At 46.2% G+C, this 23,453-nt stretch overlaps 1 pseudogene; it reads left to right on the top strand.

Moving 5' to 3' along the window:
- Positions 1-21,570, top strand: part of LOC135529178 (DNA annealing helicase and endonuclease ZRANB3-like) — a 34,617-nt pseudogene extending 13,047 nt beyond the window's left edge.
- Positions 21,571-23,453: the final 1,883 nt, after the last annotated feature.

The raw sequence follows: 23,453 nt of genomic DNA on the forward strand, positions 1-23,453 counted from the left end.
GATATCCTGTATGTTCTAGCTAAAGCTGCTGTCTTCCACCTAGATAGATATCCTGTCTGTTCTATCTAAAGCTGCTGTCTTCCACCTAGATAGATATCCTGTCTGTTCTATCTAAAGCTGCTGTCTTCCACCTAGATAGATATCCTGTCTGTTCTATCTAAAGCTGCTGTCATCACCTAGATAGATATCCTGTCTGTTCTATCTAAAGCTGCTGTCTTCCACCTATATAGATATCCTGTCTGTTCTAGCTAAAGCTGCTGTCTTGCACCTAGATAGATATCCTGTCTGTTCTATCTAAAGCTGCTGTCATCACCTAGATAGATATCCTGTCTGTTCTATCTAAAGCTGCTGTGTACTGTGGCTGTCCCTCCTAGATGTATTATGTAGTGTGATTTCCACCAGTTGACCTTTCTTGCAGGCATTGCCATCATTAGGGAGCCTCAGCCCTCGACCGTAGTGACCTTTCTCCTCTCCCTCCCTGCAGCCCAGACAGACAGTGTATTTATCCTGATGGTGATGCTACGGCCAGTCTCCCCCTGTACCCCAACATGAAGTTCTGCGCCAGCAGGAACACTGCGTATCTACCTTTACTCCCAGGTACATATCGATGCTGCTTCTGTACTAAACTCCTCCTTCCTCTTCCCCTCTCACCTAGATCGATATCCTCTTCCCCTCTAGCCTAAAGCTCGCCTCCTCTTCCCCTCTAGCCTCCTCGTCCCCTCTAGCCTCCTCTTCCCCTCTCGATATCCTCTTCCCCTCTCGCCTCCTCGTCCCCTCTAGCCTCCTCTTCCCCTCTAGCCTCCTCTTCCCCTCTAGCCTCCTCTTCCCCTCTAGCCTCCTCTTCCCCTCTAGCCTCCTCGTCCCCTCTAGCCTCCTCGTCCCCTCTAGCCTCCTCGTCCCCTCTAGCCTCCTCGTCCCCTCTAGCCTCCTCGTCCCCTCTAGCCTCCTCGTCCCCTCTAGCCTCCTTGTCCCCTCTCGCCTCCTCTTCCCCTCTCGCCTCCTCTTCCCCTCTCGCCTCCTCTTCCCCTCTAGCCTCCTCTTCCCCTCTAGTCTCCTCTTCCCCCTCTCGCCTCCTCGTCCCCTCTCGCCTCCTCTTCCCCTCTAGCCTCCTCGTCCCCTCTAGCCTCCTCGTCCCCTCTAGCCTCCTCGTCCCCTCTAGCCTCCTCGTCCCCTCTAGCCTCCTCGTCCCTCTAGCCTCCAGTCCCCTCTAGCCTCCTCGTCCCCTCTAGCCTCCTCGTCCCCTCTCGCCTCCTCGTCCCCTCTCGCCTCCTCGTCCCCTCTCGCCTCCTCGTCCCCTCTCGCCTCCTCTTCTGCCTCTAGCCTCCATCTTCCCTCTCTCCTCCTTCCCTCTCATCCTCCTCTTACTTCTCCTCTTCCTCCTCCCTCCTCCTCCTTCCCCTCTCTCCCTTCCTCCTCCTTCCCCCTCTCCTGATCCTCCTAGTCCCCTCCTTCCCCTCTCTCCTCTTCCCCTCCCTCCTCCTCCTCCTCCTCCTTCCCCTCCTTCTTCCTCCTCCTTCCCTCCTCCTCTTCCTCCTCCCTCCTCCTCCTTCCCCTCTCTCCTCTTCCTCCTTCCTCCTCCTTCCCCTCTCTCCTCTTCCTCCTCCTTCCCTCTCTCCTCTTCCTCCTCCCTCCTCCTCCTTCCCCTCTCTCCTCTTCCTCCTCCCTCCTCCCATTCCCCTCCCTCCTCCCTCCTCCTCATTCCCCTCTCTCCTCTTCCTCCTCCTTCCCTCTCTCCCTTCCTCCTCCCTCCTCCTCCTTCCCCTCTCTCCTCTTCCTCCTCCTTCCCCTCTCCTCTTCCTCCTCCCTCCTCCTCCTTCTTCCCCTCTCTCCTCTTCCTCCTCCTTCCCTCTCTCCTCTTCCTCCTCCCTCCTTCCCCTCTCTCCTCTTCCTCCTCCTTCCCCTCTCTCCTCTTCCTCCTCCCTCCTCCTCCTTCCCCTCTCTCCTCTTCCTTCCCCTCTCTCCTCTTCCTCCTCCTTCCCCTCTCTCCTCTTCCTCCTCCCTCCTCCTCTTCCCCTCTCTCCTTCTCCTCTTCCCTCTCTCCTCTTCCTCCTCCTTCCCCTCTCTCCCTCCCTCCTCCTCTCTCCTACTCCTCTTCCTCCTCCTCCTTCCCCTCTCTCCTCTTCCTCCTCCTTCCCCTCTCTCCACCTCCTCCTCTCTCCTACTCCTTCATTTCCCCTCTTTAATACCTGTAGTCCAATATGTCTTTGATATGAGTGACCAATTGAAATGTAAATGTAATACTTTCTGTGACAGATCTCTTATGTACCATCAAAGGATAAGCATCTATCTACCTTCTTCAACATAACAATACCCTTTTAAGGCATAAATCAGACGTGGTTTACCCTTTTAAATCATGTCCGATTTGATTCATCCTAGGCCACTCACATTATTCAGAAATTGATTTAATCAACTGCTAAATGAAAATGGGAGCAGATTTGTCAATCTGGGTGAAATGTAAAGTATTACGTATGAGGAATTGGCTTACAAATCTATTTTTTTTAAACTGGTTGCAATGCCCAGCTGAAGTGTGTGAATGTGTCTTATCCTCTGTGTCTCTCCCTTCGTCAGGAGGACAGTCCACTGCACTGGAATTTCATTCCTCTGGACATTAAACTGGACAGCTGGGAGGACCTGCCTGAAGCCTTCAGACGCAGAGAGAACAGGACACAGGTCGGTTTGTTTGACCCGCACAGAGACAACACTGGAGTCTAGTCACAGGAGGGAACCTGACACCTAGAGGTAGACAACACTGGAGTCTAGTCACAGGAGGGAAGCTGTCACCTAGAGGTAGACAACACTGTAGTCACAGGAGGGAAGCTGTCACCTAGAGGTAGGCATCACTGTAGTCACAGGAGGGAAGCTGTCACCTAGAGGTAGACAACACTGGAGTCTAGTCACAGGAGGGAAGCTGTCACCTAGAGGTAGGCATCACTGTAGTCACAGGAGGGAAGCTGTCACCTAGAGGTAGACATCACTGTAGTCACAGGAGGGAAGCTGTCACCTAGAGGTAGACATCACTGGAGTCTAGTCACAGGAGGGAAGCTGTCACCTAGTGGTAGACATCACTGTAGTCACAGGAGGGAAGCTGTCACCTAGAGGTAGACATCACTGTAGTCACAGGAGGGAAGCTGTCACCTAGAGGTAGACAACACTGGAGTCTAGTCACAGGAGGGAAGCTGTCACCTAGAGGTAGGCATCACTGTAGTCACAGGAGGGAAGCTGTCACCTAGAGGTAGACATCACTGTAGTCACAGGAGGGAAGCTGTCACCTAGAGGTAGACATCACTGGAGTCTAGTCACAGGAGGGAAGCTGTCACCTAGAGGTAGACAACACTGGAGTCTAGTCACAGGAGGGAAGCTGTCACCTAGAGGTAGACAACACTGTAGTCTAGTCACAGGAGGGAAGCTGGCACCTAGAGGTAGACATCACTGGAGTCTAGTCACAGGAGGGAAGCTGTCACCGAGAGGTAGACATCACTGTAGTCACAGGAGGGAAGCTGTCACCTAGAGGTAGACATCACTGTAGTCACAGGAGGGAAGCTGTCACCTAGAGGTAGACATCACTGTAGTCACTACAGGGAAGCTGTCACCTAGAGGTAGACATTTTTAAAGGCACAGTCATTTATTTAAAGGCATGTTAATTTAAAGGCACCTTCATTTAAAGGCTCAGTCATTTAAAGGCACTGTTCAATGGTCATTTCATTTAATGTGGCTGCCGTTTGGCTGTAAAATTAATTACAGATTGTGTCTTAGTCACTTTGAAGCAGTCAAACAATCTGTGTGGGTCAGGTACTGAGGTTTAAAGTGGTGTTGATGTGACTCTGTGTGGGTCAGGCACTGGGGTTTAAAGTGGTGTTGATGTGACTATCTGTGTGGGTCAGGCACTGAGGTTTAAAGTGGTGTTGAAGTGACTATCTGTGTGGGTCAGGCACTGAGGTTTAAAGCAGTGTTGTGACTATCTGTGTGGGTCAGGTACTGGGGTTTAAAGTGGTGTTGATGTGACTATCTGTGTGGGTCAGGTACTGGGGTTTAAAGTGGTGTTGTGACTCTTATCTGTGTGGGTCAGGCACTGAGGTTTAAAGTGGTGTTGTGACTCTATCTGTGTGGGTCAGGCACTGAGGTTTAAAGTGGTGTTGTGACTATCTGTGTGGGTCAGGCACTGAGGTTTAAAGTGGTGTTGTGACTATCTGTGTGGGTCAGGCACTGAGGTTTAAAGTGGTGTTGTGACTCTATCTGTGTGGGTCAGGTACTGGGGTTAAAGTGGTGTTGATGTGACTCCGTGTGGGTCAGGCACTGAGGTTTAAAGCGGTGTTGTGACTCTATCTGTGTGGGTCAGGCACTGAGGTTTAAAGCGGTGTCGTGACACTCTCTGTGTGGGCCAGATATTGAGGTTTAAAGCGGTGTCGTGACACTCTCTGTGTGGGCCAGATATTGAGGTTTAAAGCGGTGTTGTGACTCCCTCTGTGTGGGCCAGATATTGAGGTTTAAAGCGGTGTCGTGACTCTCTCTGTGTGGGCCAGATATTGAGGTTTAAAGCGGTGTCGTGACTCTCTCTGTGTGGGCCAGATATTGAGGTTTAAAGCGGTGTTGTGACTCCCTCTGTGTGGGCCAGATATTGAGGTTTAAAGCGGTGTCGTGACTCTCTCTGTGTGGGCCAGATATTGAGGTTTAAAGCGGTGTCGTGACTCTCTCTGTGTGGGCCAGATATTGAGGTTTAAAGCGGTGTCGTGACTCTCTCTGTGTGGGCCAGGTACTGAGTTTTAAAGCGGTGTTGTGACTCTCTCTGTGTGGGCCAGATATTGAGGTTTAAAGCGGTGTTGTGACTCCCTCTGTGTGGGCCAGGTACTGAGGTTTAAAGCGGTGTCGTGACTCCTCTGTGTGGGCCAGGTACTGAGGTGTAAAGCGGTGTCGTGACTCTCTCTGTGTGGGCCAGGCACTGAGGTGTAAAGCGGTGTCGTGACTCCCTCTGTGCGGGCCAGGTACTGAGGTTTGTCCAGCAGTGGAGCACTCTGACAGCCATGAAGCAGAGACTGATCCGCCGCAGTGGTGTCCTGTTCTGCAGCCCAGTCCTGGTCCTGGACCAACTGACCAGCACCCAGCGCAAACACAGCAGCACCAAGAGGTAGGTGTGGGGGTTGAACCTGTCCTATGTCTCCATCCTGCTGTGTTGGTGCCCAGACGACATCAGTTAATCACAGATTCATCCTGGTTCATGTGGGGGTGGGTGTCTCAAGAGCCAATCACAGTGGACGTAGGAGGAAAGCGTTTGACAGAATGTGGGATTTATTCGCTAATCAAGGTTTGCCCCATTGACTGCACATCAAGCTGATTTCCAGAGATGATATGTTGGTTAAAGACTTCATGCTGAGAAAGTATGGTAGAAACCAAGTCCAACTGGGAACCCTGGTTCCTACAGAGGTAGAGATTCACACTAACTGAGCTAATACAATACAGGAGTATGGAGATAGATGGGAAGGGGATTATCCTGTAGTAAGGAGATGGATGGGAAGGTGATTATCTTGTAGTAAGGAGATGGATGGGAAGGTGATTATCCTGTAGTAAGGAGATGGATGGGAAGGTGATTATCCTGTAGTAAGGAGATGGATGGGAAGGTGATTATCCTGTAGTAAGGAGATGGATGGGAAGGTGATTATCCTGTAGTAAGGAGATGGATGGGAAGGTGATTAGTGTGTAGTAAGGAGATGGATGGGAAGGTGATTAGTGTGTAGTAAGGAGATGGATGGGAAGGTGATGGATGGGAAGGTGATTATCCTGTAGTAGGGAGATGGATGGGAAGGTGATTATCCTGTAGTAAGGAGATGGATGGGAAGGTGATTATCCTGTAGTAAGGTGATGGATGGGAAGGTGATTATCCTGTAGTAGGGAGATGGATGGGAAGGTGATTATCCTGTAGTAAGGAGATGGATGGGAAGGTGATTATCTTGTAGTAAGGAGATGGATGGGAAGGTGATTATCCTGTAGTAAGGAGATGGATGGGAAGGTGATTAGTGTGTAGTAAGGAGATGGATGGGAAGGTGATTAGTGTGTAGTAAGGAGATGGATGGGAAGGTGATTATCCTGTAGTAAGGAGATGGATGGGAAGGTGATTATCCTGTAGTAAGGAGATGGATGGGAAGGTGATTATCCTGTAGTAAGGAGATGGATGGGAAGGTGATTATCCTGTAGTAAGGAGATGGATGGGAAGGTGATTATCTTGTAGTAAGGAGATGGATGGGAAGGTGATTATCCTGTAGTAAGGAGATGGATGGGAAGGTGATTATCTTGTAGTAAGGAGATGGATGGGAAGGTGATTATCTTGTAGTAAGGAGATGGATGGGAAGGTGATTAGTGTGTAGTAAGGAGATGGATGGGAAGGTGATTATCCTGTAGTAGGGAGATGGATGGGAAGGTGATTATCCTGTAGTAAGGAGATGGATGGGAAGGTGATTATCCTGTAGTAAGGAGATGGATGGGAAGGTGATTATCCTGTAGTAAGGAGATGGATGGGAAGGTGATTAGTGTGTAGTAAGGAGATGGATGGGAAGGTGATTATCCTGTAGTAAGGAGATGGATGGGAAGGTGATTATCCTGTAGTAAGGAGATGGATGGGAAGGTGATTATCCTGTAGTAAGGAGATGGATGGGAAGGTGATTAGTGTGTAGTAAGGAGATGGATGGGAAGGTGATTAGTGTGTAGTAAGGAGATGGATGGGAAGGTGATTATCCTGTAGTAAGGAGATGGATGGGAAGGTGATTAGTGTGTAGTAAGGAGATGGATGGGAAGGTGATTAGTGTGTAGTAAGGAGATGGATGGGAAGGTGATTTTCCTGTAGTAAGGAGATTGATGGGAAGGTGATTATCCTGTAGTAAGGAGATGGATGGGAAGGTGATTATCCTGTAGTAAGGAGATGGATGGGAAGGTGATTATCCTGTAGTAGGGAGATGGATGGGAAGGTGATTATCTTGTAGTAAGGAGATGGATGGGAAGGTGATTATCCTGTAGTAAGGAGATGGATGGGAAGGTGATTATCTTGTAGTAAGGAGATGGATGGGAAGGTGATTAGTGTGTAGTAAGGAGATGGATGGGAAGGTGATTTTCCTGTAGTAAGGAGATGGATGGGAAGGTGATTATCCTGTAGTAAGGAGATGGATGGGAAGGTGATTATCCTGTAGTAGGGAGATGGATGGGAAGGTGATTATCCTGTAGTAGGGAGATGGATGGGAAGGTGATTATCTTGTAGTAAGGAGATGGATGGGAAGGTGATTATCCTATTGTAAGGAGATGGATGGGAAGGTGATTATCCTGTAGTAAGGAGATGGATGGGAAGGTGATTAGTGTGTAGTAAGGAGATGGATGGGAAGGTGATGGATGGGAAGGTGATGGATGGGAAGGTGATTATTGTGTAGTAAGGAGATGGATGGGAAGGTGATTATTGTGTAGTAAGGAGATGGATGGGAAGGTGATTAGTGTGTAGTAAGGAGATGGATGGGAAGGTGATTAGTGTGTAGTAAGGAGATGGATGGGAAGGTGATTAGTGTGTAGTAAGGAGATGGATGGGAAGGTGATTATCCTGAGGTTAGTTAGACTCTGCTGTAGTGCTGTGCCGGGTTGTCCTGAAGGATCAGGGCCGTCTTCACGAAGGGACTCAGAGTAGGAGTGCTGCTGATATAGGATCAGTTTAGCCTTTTAGACACACACACACACACACACACACACCCCTCCGCCCAACACCTCTCAGTACTACTGTCAGCTGGACCTGGCTTTCATGTCCTTTCATCCAGCCTCTCTACACTGGGCTGTTTGAAGCCCAACAGTCCCCTCACCCCTTCTTTCTTTCATGCAAATCTGCCCCTTCCTCTCTTCTTCCTCCTCCTCCGCCTTTCTTCAAGATTCCTCCTCTTTGATGTGTCTCCTTCCTCTCCTCATCCAGCTCATCCAGCTATCTGACCTTACTCTTCCTCCTCCTCCTCCTCCTTTCTTCAAGATTCCTCCTCTTTGATGTGTCCCCTTCCTCTCCTCATCCAGCTATCTGACCTTACTCTTCCTCCTCCTTCTCATCCTTCCTCCCCCCAGGTAACTTCCTCCTCCCTCCCTGCCTGCCTCCCTCCATCCTAACCAAACTCCCACTCTCCTCCCCCATCCCTCCATTCAGGTACCTAACCATACTCTTCCTCCCTCCATCCAGGTATCTAACCATACTCTTCCTCCCTCCATCCAGGTACCTAACCATACTCTTCCTCCCTCCATCCAGGTATCTAACCATACTCTTCCTCCCTCCATCCAGGTATCTAACCATACTCTTCCTCCCTCCATCCAGGTATCTAACCATACTCTTCCTCCCTCCATCCAGGTACCTAACCATACTCTTCCTCCCTCCATCCAGGTATCTAACCATACTCTCCCTCCCTCCATCCAGGTATCTAACCATACTCTCCCTCCCTCCATCCAGGTATCTAACCATACTCTTCCTCCCTCCATCCAGGTATCTAACCATACTCTTCCTCCCTCCATCCAGGTACCTAACCATACTCTTCCTCCCTCCATCCAGGTACCTAACCATAGTCTCCTCCCTCCATCCAGGTACCTAACCATACTCTTCCTCCCTCCATCCAGGTATCTAACCATACTCTTCCTCCCTCCATCCAGGTATCTAACCATACTCTTCCTCCCTCCATGCAGGTACCTAACCATAGTCTCCCTCCCTCCATCCAGGTATCTAACCATACTCTTCCTCCCTCCATCCAGGTACCTAACCATACTCTTCCTCCCTCCATCCAGGTACCTAACCATACTCTCCCTCCCTCCATCCAGGTACCTAACCATAGTCTTCCTCCCTCCATCCAGGTACCTAACCATACTCTCCCTCCCTCCATCCAGGTATCTAACCATACTCTTCCTCCCTCCATCCAGGTATCTAACCATACTCTTCCTCCCTCCATCCAGGTACCTAACCATACTCTCCCTCCCTCCATCCAGGTACCTAACCATACTCTCCCTCCCTCCATCCAGGTATCTAACCATACTCTTCCTCCCTCCATCCAGGTACCTAACCATACTCTTCCTCCCTCCATCCAGGTACCTAACCATACTCTCCCTCCCTCCATCCAGGTATCTAACCATACTCTTCCTCCCTCCATCCAGGTATCTAACCATACTCTTCCTCCCTCCATCCAGGTACCTAACCATACTCTCCCTCCCTCCATCCAGGTATCTAACCATACTCTTCCTCCCTCCATCCAGGTATCTAACCATACTCTCCCTCCCTCCATCCAGGTACCTAACCATACTCTCCCTCCCCTCCATCCAGGTACCTAACCATACTCTCCCTCCCTCCATCCAGGTATCTAACCAAAGAAGATGTGTCCCAGGCCTCTCTCAGTAAGGCCCAGTGTGATGGAGGAACTGTCTGCCTGGTCAACAAGGAGATCTTCTTCACCAAGAGGAGAACTGCCTCTATGTCACGACCCAACACCTCTGCCTCCGTCCCAGAGAAGTAGGTCTCCAGTCTCCTAGAGAGTCATAGCAACACTAGTTCACAGTGCCAAACTTTCTCCTTCACATTGAAATGATATTACATTGAAAGACCACGGTATGTCCTGTCTGTACAATTGTTGTTCATTACCCAAGGAACTAAACGTGTCCTCACTTGACGTTTAGCAGGTTGAAGTAGGTCTGTATTGCCAGTGAGGCTCAATGAAAACTTGTCTATGTCTTCTTGGACTGTATGTACAAGACCGGTGAGTGTTTACCACAGAGGAACCAGGCTACAATCCACTGTTTTAGAGCCTATGGGACCAGTGAGTGTTTACCACAGAGCGACCAGGCTATAATCCACTGTTTTAGAGGCAATTGACTGAAGGCTTGTTGGATAGATGGAGCACATCGCTATGGCAACCACCACAGGGACCGGCTCTTTCCCCCTCACCCAGCGAGTCTTGCTGATTGGTTCGAGGATTGTCGGGGGCGCTCCAGAGAGCCGTGTCCCATCTGTTCCCTAACGTGTGGACAGGCAAGTACCCTGGTGGAGCGCGGTAAGAAACACATCCACACTGTGGCAGTGGTCCAGGCTCACCTTCCTCTCCCTCTGCTTCTCCAGCCAGGAGGAGCACTCACACAGACAACAACCATATGTCCCAGCTCCCCAAAGCCATGCTGAGATGTTCCTATTGAATGAATGCCTTGTAACTGTATAGTAATAGAGTAGCTTCCACACACTGGTTGAATCAACGTTGTTTCAAATCAGTTTATTAGTTTATTTGTCACGTGTGTCGACTACAACAGGTGTAGAGTAGACCATAGAGTGAAATGCTTACATACAGGCTCTAACCAATAGTGCAAAAAAGGTATTAGGTGAACAATAGGTGAGATAAGAAATAAAACGACAGTAAAAAAGACTGTGAAAATAACAGTAGCGAGGCTCTATGCAGTAGCGAGGCTCTATGCAGTAGCGAGGCTCTATGCAGTAGCGAGGCTCTATGCAGTAGCGAGGCTCTATACAGTAGCGAGGCTCTATACAGTAGCGAGGCTCTATACAGTAGCGAGGCTCTATACAGTAGCGAGGCTCTATGCAGTAGCGAGGCTCTATGCAGTAGCGAGGCTCTATACAGTAGCTAGGCTCTATACAGTAGCTAGGCTCTATACAGTAGCTAGGCTCTATACAGTAGCTAGGCTCTATAAAGTAGCTAGGCTCTATACAGTAGCTAGGCTCTATACAGTAGCTAGGCTCTATACAGTAGCTAGGCTCTATAAAGTAGCTAGGCTCTATACAGTAGCGAGGCTACATACAGGCACCAGTTAGTCGGGCTGATTGAGATAGTATGTAGATAGGTTGAAGCTCTATGCAGCAGACTATGCAGATATGATAAACAGAAAGTAGCCGTAACGTAAAATGGCGCGGAAGAAATGGCAGCAGTTTTTACAATAGCCCGACCAATTGTGCTATTATGTGGGAGGGGTTTGCGTTATTTGTAACTTATTTTGTACATAATGTTTCTGCAACTGTATCTTACAGCAAAAAAGAGCTTCTGGATATCAGGACAGTGATCACTCACCTCAGATTAGACACCGAGCTTTTGGATATCAGGACAGCGATCACTCACCTCAGATTAGACAAAGAGTTTCTGGATATCAGGACAGCGATAACTCACCTCAGATTAGACAAAGAGCTTCTGGATATCAGGACAGCGATCATTCACCTCGGATTAGACAAAGAGTTTCTGGATATCAGGACAGCGATAACTCACCTCGGATTAGACAAAGAGCTTCTGGATATCAGGACAGCGATCACTCACCTCGGATTAGACAAAGAGCTTCTGGATGTCAGGACAGCGAGGCTCATCACCTCGGATTAGACAAAGAGATTCTGGATGTCAGGACAGCGATCACTCACCTCGGATTAGACAAAGAGCTTCTGGATATCAGGACAGCGATCACTCATCGGATTAGACAAAGAGCTTCTGGATATCAGGACAGCGAGGCTCACATCGAGGATTAGACAAAGAGCTTCTGGATGTCAGGACAGCGATCACTCACCTCGGATTAGACAAAGTAGATTCTGGATGTCAGGACAGCGATCACTCACCTCGGATTAGACAAAGAGCTTCTGGATATCAGGACAATGGCGCACCTCGGAAGACAAAGAGCAGCAGTTTCAGGACAGCGATCACTCACATAATGTTTCTCAGATTAGACAAAGAGCTTCTGGATATCAGGACAGCGATCACTCACCTCGGATTAGACATAGAGCTTCTGGATGTCAGGACAGCGATCACTCACCTCGGATTAGACAAAGATCTTCTGGATATCAGGACAGCGATCACTCACCTCAGATTAGACATAGAGCTTCTGGATATCAGGACAGCGATCACTCACCTCGGATTAGACAAAGATCTTCTGGATATCAGGACAGCGATCACTCACCTCGGATTAGACAAAGATCTTCTGGATATCAGGACAGCGATCACTCACCTCGGATTATAAAACAAAGATTTTTTCTTCAACAAGTAGGACGTACAGGACATCCTCCAAACACCCGACAAGGCCAACATCCCAGTTATTTGCAAGAGGAAGAGACGCAGGTACAGAGGACACAGAGCGGGATGCCTGGTCAGGATCCGCAGAAGGCAACTGGGAAAGCTGCCGTTACCGTCAATACTACTCGCCAACGTGCAGTCATTGGACAATAAACTAGACGAGGTACGATCAAGAATATCCTACCAACGGGACATCAAACTCTGTAATATGTTATGTTTCACGGAATTGTGGCTGAATGATGACATGGATATTCAGCTAGCGGGATATACGCTGCACCGGCAAGATAGAACAGCACACTCCGGTAAGGGGGGGGGATCTGTGCATATTTGTAAACAACAGCTGGTGCACGAAATCTAAGTAAGTCTAGATTTTGCTCGCCTGAAGTAGAGAATCTTGTGATAAAATGCAGACCACACTATTTGCCTAGAGTTTTCAGCTATACTTTTCATGGCTGTTTTTTTACCACCACAGACAGATGCTGGCACTAAGACAGCACTCAGACAGCTGTATAAGGAAATAAGCAAACAGGAAACCACTCACCCAGAGGCGGCGCTCCTAGTGGCTGGAGACTTTAATGCAGGGAAACTTAAATCAGTTCTACCTCATTTCTATATTAAATATGCAATACCTTGCCAGCAGCATACCACCCTGCATACCACTGCTGGCTTGCTTCTGAAGCTAAGCAGGGTTGGTCCTGGATGGGAGACCAGATGCTGCTGGAAGTGGTGTTAGAGGGCCAGTAGGAGGCACACTTTCCTCTGGTCTAAAAAATATCCCAATGCCCCAGGGCAGTGATTGGGGACACTGCCCTGTGTAGGGTGCCGTCTTTCAGATGGGACATTAAAGGGGTGTCCTGACTCTCTGCGATCATTAAAGATCCCATGGCACTTATCGTAAGAGTAGGGGTGTTAACCCTGGTGTCCTGGCTAAATTCCCAATCTGGCCATCAAACCATCACGGTCACCTAATAATCCCCTGTTTACAATTGGCTCATTTATCCCCCTCCTCTCCCCTGTAACTATTCCCCAGGTTGTTGCTGCAAATGAGAATGTGTTCTCAGTCAATTTACCTGGTAAAATAACAGATAAATAAAACAATTCTAGATCACCTGTACTCCACACACAGAAACACGTACAAAGCTCTCCCTCACCCTCCATTTGGTAAATCCGACCACAATTCTATCCTCCTGATTCCTGCTTACAAGCAAAAATTAAAGCAGGAAGCACCAGTGACTCAGTCTATAAAAAAGTGGTCAGATGAAGCAGATGCTAAACTAAAGGACTGTTTTGCTATCACAGACTGGAACATGTTCCAGAATTCTTCCGATGGCATTGAGGAGAGTACACCACATCAGTCACTGGCTTCATCAATAAGTATATTGAGGACGTCGTCCCCACAGTGACTGTACGTACATACCCCAACCAGAAGCCATGGATTACAGGCAACATTCCCACTAAGCTCAAGGGTAGAGCTGCCGCTTTCAAGGTGCAGAACTCTAACCCGGAAGCTTATAAGAAATCCTGCTATGCCCTCCGATGAACCATCAAACAGGCAAAGCGTCAATACAGGACTAAGATTGAATCGTACTACACCGGCTCCGACGCTCGTCGGATGTGGCAGGGCTTGCAAAATATTACGGACTACAAATGGAAACACAGCAGCGTCACAGTCACTTCTATGCTAGCTTCTTGGCAAGCAACACTGAGGCATGCATGAGAGCATCAGCTGTTCCAGATGACTGTGTGATCACGCTCTCCGTAGATCACTTGAGTAAGATCTTTTAAACAGGTCATTATTCACAAGGCTGCGGGGCCAGACGGTTTACCAGGACATGTGCTGACCAACTGGCAGGTGTCTTCACTGACATTTTCAACATGTCCCTGATTAAGTCTGTAATACCAACATGTTTCAAGCAGACCACCATAGTCCCTGTGCCCAAGAACATTTTGTTCTGCCTAAATGACTACCGACCCGTAGCACTCACGTCTGTAGCCATGAAGTGCTTTGAAAGACTGATAATGGCTCACATCAACACCATTATCCCAGAAACGCTAGACCCACTCCAATTTGCATACCGCCCAAACAGATCCACAGATGATGCAATCTCCATTGCACTCCACACTGCCCTTTCCACCTGGACAAAAATAACACCTACGTGAGAATGCTGTTCATTGACTACAGCTCAGCGTTCAACACCATTGTACCCTCAAAGCTCATCACTAAGCTAAGGATCCTGGGACTAAACACCTCCCTCTACAACTGGATCCTGGACTTCCTGAAGGGCCGTCCCGAGGTGGTGAGGGTAGGTAACAACACATCTGCCACGCTGATCCTCAACACTGGAGCCCCTCAGGGGTTCGTGCTCAGTCCCCTGCTGTACTCCATGTTCACCCACGACTGCATGGCCACGCACGACTCCAACACCATCATTAAGTTTGCAGTCAACACAACAGTGGTAGGTCTGATCACCAACAACGACGAGACAGCCTATAGGGAAGAGGTCAGAGACCTGGCCGGGTGGTGCCAGAATAACAACCTATCCCTCAACGTAACCAAGACTAAGGAGATGATTGTGGACTACAGGAAAAGGAGGACCGAGCACGCCCCCATTCTCATCGACAGGGCTTTAGTGGAGCAGGTTGAGAGCTTCAAGTTCCTTGGTGTCCACATCACCAACAAACTAGAATGGTCCAAACACACCAAGACAGTCGTGAAGAGGGCACGACAAAGCCTAATCCCCCTCAGGAAACTAAAAAGATTTGGCACGGGTCCTGAGATCCTGGAAAGGTTCTACAGCTGCAACTTCGAGAGCATCCTGACTGGTTGCATCACTGCCTGGTTGCATCACTGCCTGGTTGCATCACTGCCTGGTTGCATCACTGCCTGGTTGCATCACTGCCTGGTACGGCAACTGCTTGGCGTCTGACCGCAAGGCAGACGGAATCGTCATGTCAATGAAATTACGTTGAACCAACGTGGAATAGAAGTTGAATTGATGTCTGTGCCCAGTGGATTAATACTGTTTATTCACTTGTTGGGCAGATGACTGACAATCCTCCCTCCCTTTCTGTGTCTGTCTCTTTCCATCTCTGCCCCTAGACCATCCGAGGTGCACCCAGAGCCTCCTGTTGGTGCTCCTGAGGGCCCATCAGAGGCTGAAGCTGGGTACCTGCAGGTGCTGGACAGTGAGGGTCGACCCTTGTGTCTGTCCTGCCACAAGGCCTGTGGGTCCACCGGAGGAGCCTGGGACACCTGCTTCTGTAGCCAGACGTAAGTAGCAGCATCATCAAAGTAAAGCCAAGTTCACCCATCAGTGGTGTTGTGTACCCGGCTATTATTAGTGTTGCCTCGTAGGCCTACTGCCTTCCTTCATTAAAGCTCTACAAAGAAAACATCAAGTTATTCTGTTGTATTCTACTTCATCTATCCTATCATAGGTGTCAGGAGGAGTTCCAGCTGCGCTCCAGCCAGGCCTACATGCGTGCCCGGGTACTGCAGACGGAGCAGGGGGTGTGTCAGAGCTGCGGCCTGCAAGCCCACCAGCTGTACCTGAAGGTCCGCGACGCCCCGCCCACACACAGGAAGGAGATGCTAGAGAACACCGGGCTGGCCCAGCTGTCACTCAAACAGGTTGGTTGGTTTGGATGTCTTTAGCCCCCCAGGTCTGTGATACAGAGAGGGACCTAGGAGCATTCCATTACTCTGTATGGGGGGACCTAGGAGCATTCCATTACTCTGTATGGGGGGACCTAGGAGCATTCCATTACTCTGTATGGGGGGACCTAGGACCATTCCATTACTCTGTATGGGGGGACCTAGGACCATTCCATTACTCTGTATGGGGTCTGACCTACACTACCTGAGCTCTCTTAGCCAGGATACAGTCTTCTACATGACTTTATGAGCCCTTTACAGACATGAGCTTTTTAAAGGTGCACAAATCTACAGACAGAGAGAACAGTCATACTATTGATGTGGCTTGATTTTTCAACTGGATTTATCAAAGAGCAGTATCATCTCTCTCTTCTCAAATTAGCATATCACATTACTGAGGTTGTACAGAGAACACTGAAATGGATAGGACCCATTTAGACATTTGAAGCCACTTCTGATATAAAGCAGGGTGTGTAGGGTTTCACCTGTTCCAACTCATCCCCTGGATCTGGGGAGACCACTAAAGGCTTTAGTAGACATTATATTATACACTGGGAGAGGAGGGGGAGAACACAGAGAAGAGAGTGAAATGAGAGGGACTCAGTCCTCTCTACTACTGACTGACACTTATCTTCCCTGGAAACTGCTGCTTTGTGCTGGGGGAAGATAAACCATTAGGTGTGTGGGTGGAGGGGTGTGGGTGTGGATGACGGGTGTGTGTGGAGGGGGTGTACTGTACTGTGGACACACAAGTTCCTCTCTCAACCTGTGTGCGTGTGTGACTTCCTCTCTCTCGGCTCGCAGTAAATAGATTGGCCAGTACTGTCAGATCCTCCATGGATTTCTCCCACAGCTCAACCTCACCTCAGCCAAGAGCCTGTTAGATTTGGCTCTGCCATTTCTACTGGAAAGACCTTCTGCCTTCTCGCTCGCAGATCAATGGATGGATTTGGCCTAACACGAACAGGTCCTCTGTACTGCACAGAAACCACCGAGAACAACTGCTGATTAATGCATTGTATTGGTGCGCTGTATTGGAGGCCTGAGGACTCTAGCTTTAGTAAAGGGTTTCTAAGACATTAGTAGACCAGTGGGGGAATGCAGAGTGAATGTTCTGTATGGAGCGAGGAGGGGGTGGAGGTGGGTCGGTAGTCGTAGTGGAACGGAGCCTGTTCCTGAGTACAGCTTTGCTTTTCTTCTCCTCTGTGGGTATGTGACACCCCCCCCCACCCCCGGTTCTCTTGTGGCTAATGTTGGGAGAGCGCTACTCTATCTACCGCTTCTACCCGGGAATGGAGATTGATTTCTGGGCTGAATCGTCCCCAGGGTTCCCCTTCTCTGGCTCTTTCCACATAAAATGGAGAAAAGAAAAGGCTTAGCTTCAAATTGAAATGCCTCCATTTTGGTTCTAGTGTTCCCCAGCTCCAGGCCATAGGCCTAGAATTACAGGCGTTTGATGTCCTACCTGTTCCCAGAGTCCCCAGCTCGTTCTCTTACATTAGAGCCTTGTCATTCTCTCTGTCTGAAGACAGACAGGCGGAGGAAATGTGATGCTGACATGGGAAGGCTGACAACATCCTATTATGAAAAACACATGGACAAAACTCACAAGGGATTTTACAAATATTTCTTACACCAAATTGTTTTGTTTACCCGTTTGAGCTATTAAAACTGTAAATTATATAATCATCATACTACCTCCTTTACTGAGAAATGTGTTTATTAAAATTGTCTGTGTTGTGTCCAGCTGAATGAGATGATCCGTGCCCCCGTGGAGGGTCAGTTCTGGCAGGTGGACCACATCCGACCCGTCTACAGTGGGGGAGGACAGTGTTCCCTGGACAACCTACAGACACTCTGCACCGTCTGCCACAGAACCGTAGGAGTCCAGTACACACAGACACACCATCACACACAGACACACACACACACACACACCATCACACACAGACATCACAGACACACACACACCATCACACACAGACACACACACCATCACACACAGACACACACACCATCACACACAGACACACACACACACACACCATCACACACAGACACACACACACACACACACACACCATCACACACAGACACACACACACACACACTATCACACACAGACACACACACCATCACACACAGACACAAAGTGTTCCCTGGACAACCTACAGACACACACATACCATCACACACAGACACAGACACACAGTGTTCCCTGGACAACCTACAGACACTCTGCACCGTCTGCCACAGAACCACAAGGGTCCTGGTCCCCGTTCCTCTGTGTCCACATAAACACTCAGTCCCACATGGCGCTTCATTATACCCATATGCCCTCTCAAACCACCACCATGGTATAATACCATGTTATAAAACCATACCATGTTTTGATACCATGTTATTATACCATGTTATAATACCATGTTATAATACCATGTTATAATATCATACCATGTTATATAATACCATGTTATAATATAATACCATGTTATAATATCATGTTATAATACCATACCATGTTATAATATTATGTTATAATACCATGTTATAATATAATACCATGTTATGATACCATGTTATAATATAATACCATGTTATAAATATAATGCATGATATAATACCATGTTATAATGAATACCATGTTATAATACCATACCATGTTATAATATAATACCATGTTATGATGTAATACCATGTTATAATACCATACCATGTTATAATATAATACCATGTTATGATGTAATACCATGTTATAATATAATACCATGTTATAATATAATACCATGTTATAATACCATGTTATAATATAATACCATGGTATGATGTAATACCATGTTATAATGTAATACCATGTTATAATATAATACCATGTTATAATACCATGTTATAATATGTTATAATACCATGTTATAATGTAATACCATGTTATAATATAATACCATGTTATAATACCATGTTATAATATAATACCATGGTATGATGTAATACCATGTTATAATGTAATACCATGTTATAATATAATACCGTGTTATAATACCATGTTATAATATAATACCATGTTATGATATAATACCATGTTACAGTATAATACATCACCATGTAATAATACCATGTTATAATTTAATACAGTATGATGACAGTAGGCTGTTTGTTTTAATAGGACATGTTATGATAATACAGTATACCATGTTTGTTTTACATGTTATAATAGGACAGAGTATTGATACAGTAGGCTGTTTAATTAATACAGAGGACAGAATACCATGATAAGTAATACCATGTTTGTATTTACCATGTTATAATAGAGTATACCATGATGATAATACCATGTTTTACAGAATACAGAGTATAATGATAATACCATGTTATAATACAGAGTATGATGTAATACCATGTTTGTTAATACATGAGGACAGAGTATGATGACAGTAGGCTGGTTGTTTTACCAGAGTATTGATGACAGTAGGCTGTTTGTTTTACAGAGGACAGAGTATTGATGACAGTAGGCTGTTTGTTTTACAGAGGACAGAGTATTGATGACAGTAGGCTGTTTGTTTTACAGAGGACAGAGTATTGATGACAGTAGGCTGTTTGTTTTACAGAGGACAGAGTATTGATGACAGTAGGCTGTTTTACAGAGGACAGAGTATTGATGACAGTAGGCTGTTTGTTTTACAGAGGACAGAGTATTGATGACAGTTGGCTGTTTGTTTTACAGAGGACAGAGTATTGATGACAGTAGGCTGTTTACATGTTTGTTTTACAGAGAGTATTGATGACAGTAGGCTGTTTGTTTTACAGGACAGTATTGATGACAGTAGGCTGTTTGTTTTACAGAGGACAGAGTATTGATGACAGTAGGCTGTTTTACAGAGGACAGAGTATTGATGACAGTAGGCTGTTTGTTTTACAGAGGACAGAGTATTGATGACAGTAGGCTGTTTGTTTTACAGAGGACAGGGTACTGATGACAGTAGGCTGTTTGTTTTACAGAGGACAGAGTATTGATGACAGTAGGCTGTTTGTTTTACAGAGTACTGATGACAGTTGGCTGTTTGTTTTACAGAGTACTGATGACAGTTGGCTGTTTGTTTTACAGAGAACAGAGTGTTGATGACAGTAGGCTGTTTGTTTTACAGAGGACAGTGTGTTGATGACAGTAGGCTGTTTGTTTTACAGAGGACAGAGTATTGATGACAGTAGGCTGTTTGTTTTACAGAGGACAGGGTATTGATGACAGTTGGCTGTTTGTTTTACAGAGGACAGAGTATTGATGACAGTAGGCTGTTTGTTTTACAGAGGACAGGGTATTGATGACAGTAGGCTGTTTGTTTACAGAGGACAGAGTATTGATGACAGTTGGCTGTTTGTTTTACAGAGGACAGCTCAGCAAGCCAAGGACAGAAGCCAGATGAAGAAAGGACTGGCAGCCTCCAAGGTGGCTTCAGACATCACTCGCTTCTTCATAAAGAAATGAACATTAAAACAACATGTTTTCCTCAACCAAGGGAAGGAGGGGAAGTTGGAGGAGTACTGAGTGACATAGGAAGGATGCTTCTTCAGTGTTTTGTCATCTCTGTGAAGAAGGCTACATGTCACAGTTGATCCTCAATGCTGCCACTGCTGTCCGTGTTATGGACTCACCAGCAATCCAATGTAGAGGAACATCGCCTCCTTCCTTTAATGACATCATGTTTAAGTTGGATCATTGAGAGTGTTGATGTGAACACTGTTCTTTCAGGGTTGTTTTTTTTGTTGGGTTACCTGAATAGATTTTTACTAAACAATGCTGCCTGTATCAAATGCAAATGTTCCAAATGAGCAGCTACGCTCCTTCCCATGTTGTCCCCGAACCGTCAGCAGTGAGCCTGGGTTGATTTATAACGGGCTTATCTAGCTCAGATACAGGCTGAACTGAACCAAGCTGGGCAGGCTGCTGCCTGTTTGAATTGCCAGCCTGCCTGCATGCCTGCCGAGCGCTCGCTGCTATTTTAGGTTGTGCAAACTTGGTAGAAAAACCCTGATCTGTGTGATGCTCTAGTTTACTTCTTGACAGGATATCACAAGTGTTTTCCTTCATGTCCTCTACATGTAGTCTAGTTGATAGCGTCTTTATGTCCTCTACATGTAGTCTAGTTGATAGTGTCTTTATGTCCTCTACATGTTGTCTAGTTGATAGCGTCTTTATGTCCTCTACATGTAGTCTAGTTGATAGCGTCTTTATGTCCTCTACATGTAGTCTAGTTGATAGTGTCTTTATGTCCTCTACATGTAGTCTAGTTGATAGCGTCTTTATGTCCTCTACATGTAGTCTAGTTGATAGTGTCTTTATGTCCTCTACATGTAGTCTAGTTGATAGCGTCTTTATGTCCTCTACATGTTGTCTAGTTGATAGCGTCTTTATGTCCTCTACATGTAGTCTAGTTGATAGTGTCTTTATGTCCTCTAGTTGATAGTGTCTTTATGTCCTCTACATGTATTCTAGTTGATAGTGTCTTTATGTCCTCTACATGTAGTCTAGTTGATAGTGTCTTTATGTCCTCTACATGTAGTCTAGTTGATAGCGTCTTTATGTCCTCTACATGTAGTCTAGTTGATAGTGTCTTTGTCCTCTACATGTAGTCTAGTTGATAGTGTCTTTATGTCCTCTACATGTAGTCTAGTTGATAGTGTCTTTATGTCCTCTACATGTTGTCTAGTTGATAGCGTCTTTATGTCCTCTACATGTAGTCTAGTTGATAGCGTCTTTATGTCCTCTACATGTAGTCTAGTTGATAGCGTCTTTATGTCCTCTACATGTAGTCTAGTTGATAGCGTCTTTATGTCCTCTACATGTAGTCTAGTTGATAGTGTCTTTATGTCCTCTACATGTAGTCTAGTTGATAGTGTCTTTATGTCCTCTCTAGTTGATAGTGTCTTTATGTCCTCTACATGTAGTCTAGTTGATAGTGTCTTTATGTCCTCTACATGTAGTCTAGTTGATAGCGTCTTTATGTCCTCTACATGTAGTCTAGTTGATAGCGTCTTTATGTCCTCTACATGTAGTCTAGTTGATAGCGTCTTTATGTCCTCTACATGTAGTCTAGTTGATGTCTTTATGTCCTCTACATGTAGTCTAGTTGATAGTGTCTTTATGTCCTCTACATGTAGTCTAGTTGATAGTGTCTTTATGTCCTCTAGTTGATAGTGTCTTTATGTCCTCTACATGTAGTCTAGTTGATAGTGTCTTTATGTCCTCTACATGTAGTCTAGTTGATAGTGTCTTTATGTCCTCTACATGTAGTCTAGTTGATAGCGTCTTTATGTCCTCTACATGTAGTCTAGTTGATAGTGTCTTTATGTCCTCTACATGTAGTCTAGTTGATAGTGTCTTTATGTCCTCTACATGTAGTCTAGTTGATAGCGTCTTTATGTCCTCTACATGTAGTCTAGTTGATAGTGTCTTTATGTCCTCTAGTTGATAGTGTCTTTATGTCCTCTACATGTAGTCTAGTTGATAGTGTCTTTATGTCCTCTACATGTAGTCTAGTTGATAGTGTCTTTATGTCCTCTACATGTAGTCTAGTTGATAGCGTCTTTATGTCCTCTACATGTAGTCTAGTTGATAGTGTCTTTTGTCCTCTACATGTAGTCTAGTTGATAGTGTCTTTATGTCCTCTACATGTAGTCTAGTTGATAGCGTCTTTATGTCCTCTACATGTGTCTAGTTGATAGCGTCTTTATGTCCTCTACATGTAGTCTAGTTGATAGTGTCTTTATGTCCTCTACATGTAGTCTAGTTGATGTCTTTATGTCCTCTACATGTAGTCTAGTTGATAGCGTCTTTATGTCCTCTACATGTAGTCTAGTTGATAGTGTCTTTATGTCCTCTACATGTAGTCTAGTTGATAGTGTCTTTATGTCCTCTAGTTGATAGTGTCTTTATGTCCTCTACATGTAGTCTAGTTGATAGTGTCTTTATGTCCTCTACATGTAGTCTAGTTGATAGCGTCTTTATGTCCTCTACATGTAGTCTAGTTGATAGTGTCTTTATGTCCTCTACATGTAGTCTAGTTGATAGTGTCTTTATGTCCATGTAGTCTAGTTGATAGTGTCTTTATGTCCTCTACATGTAGTCTAGTTGATAGCGTCTTTATGTCCTCTACATGTAGTCTAGTTGATAGCATCTTTATGTCCTCTACATGTAGTCTAGTTGATAGTGTCTTTATGTCCTCTACATGTAGTCTAGTTGATAGTGTCTTTATGTCCTCTAGTTGATAGTGTCTTTATGTCCTCTACATGTAGTCTAGTTGATAGTGTCTTTATGTCCTCTACATGTAGTCTAGTTGATAGTGTCTTTATGTCCTCTACATGTAGTCTAGTTGATAGTGTCTTTATGTCCTCTACATGTAGTCTAGTTGATAGCGTCTTTATGTCCTCTAGTTGATAGTGTCTTTATGTCTTCTACATGTAGTCTAGTTGATAGCGTCTTTATGTCCTCTACATGTAGTCTAGTTGATAGTGTCTTTATGTCCTCTACATGTAGTCTAGTTGATAGCGTCTTTATGTCCTCTACATGTAGTCTAGTTGATAGCGTCTTTATGTCCTCTACATGTAGTCTAGTTGATAGCGTCTTTATGTCCTCTACATGTAGTCTAGTTGATAGCGTCTTTATGTCCTCTACATGTAGTCTAGTTGATAGTGTCTTTATGTCCTCTACATGTAGTCTAGTTGATAGCGTCTTTATGTCCTCTACATGTAGTCTAGTTGATAGTGTCTTTATG

Source organism: Oncorhynchus masou, unplaced genomic scaffold, assembly GCF_036934945.1.
Source record: "Oncorhynchus masou masou isolate Uvic2021 unplaced genomic scaffold, UVic_Omas_1.1 unplaced_scaffold_1112, whole genome shotgun sequence".
In the NCBI taxonomy this organism is placed as follows: domain Eukaryota; kingdom Metazoa; phylum Chordata; class Actinopteri; order Salmoniformes; family Salmonidae; genus Oncorhynchus; species Oncorhynchus masou.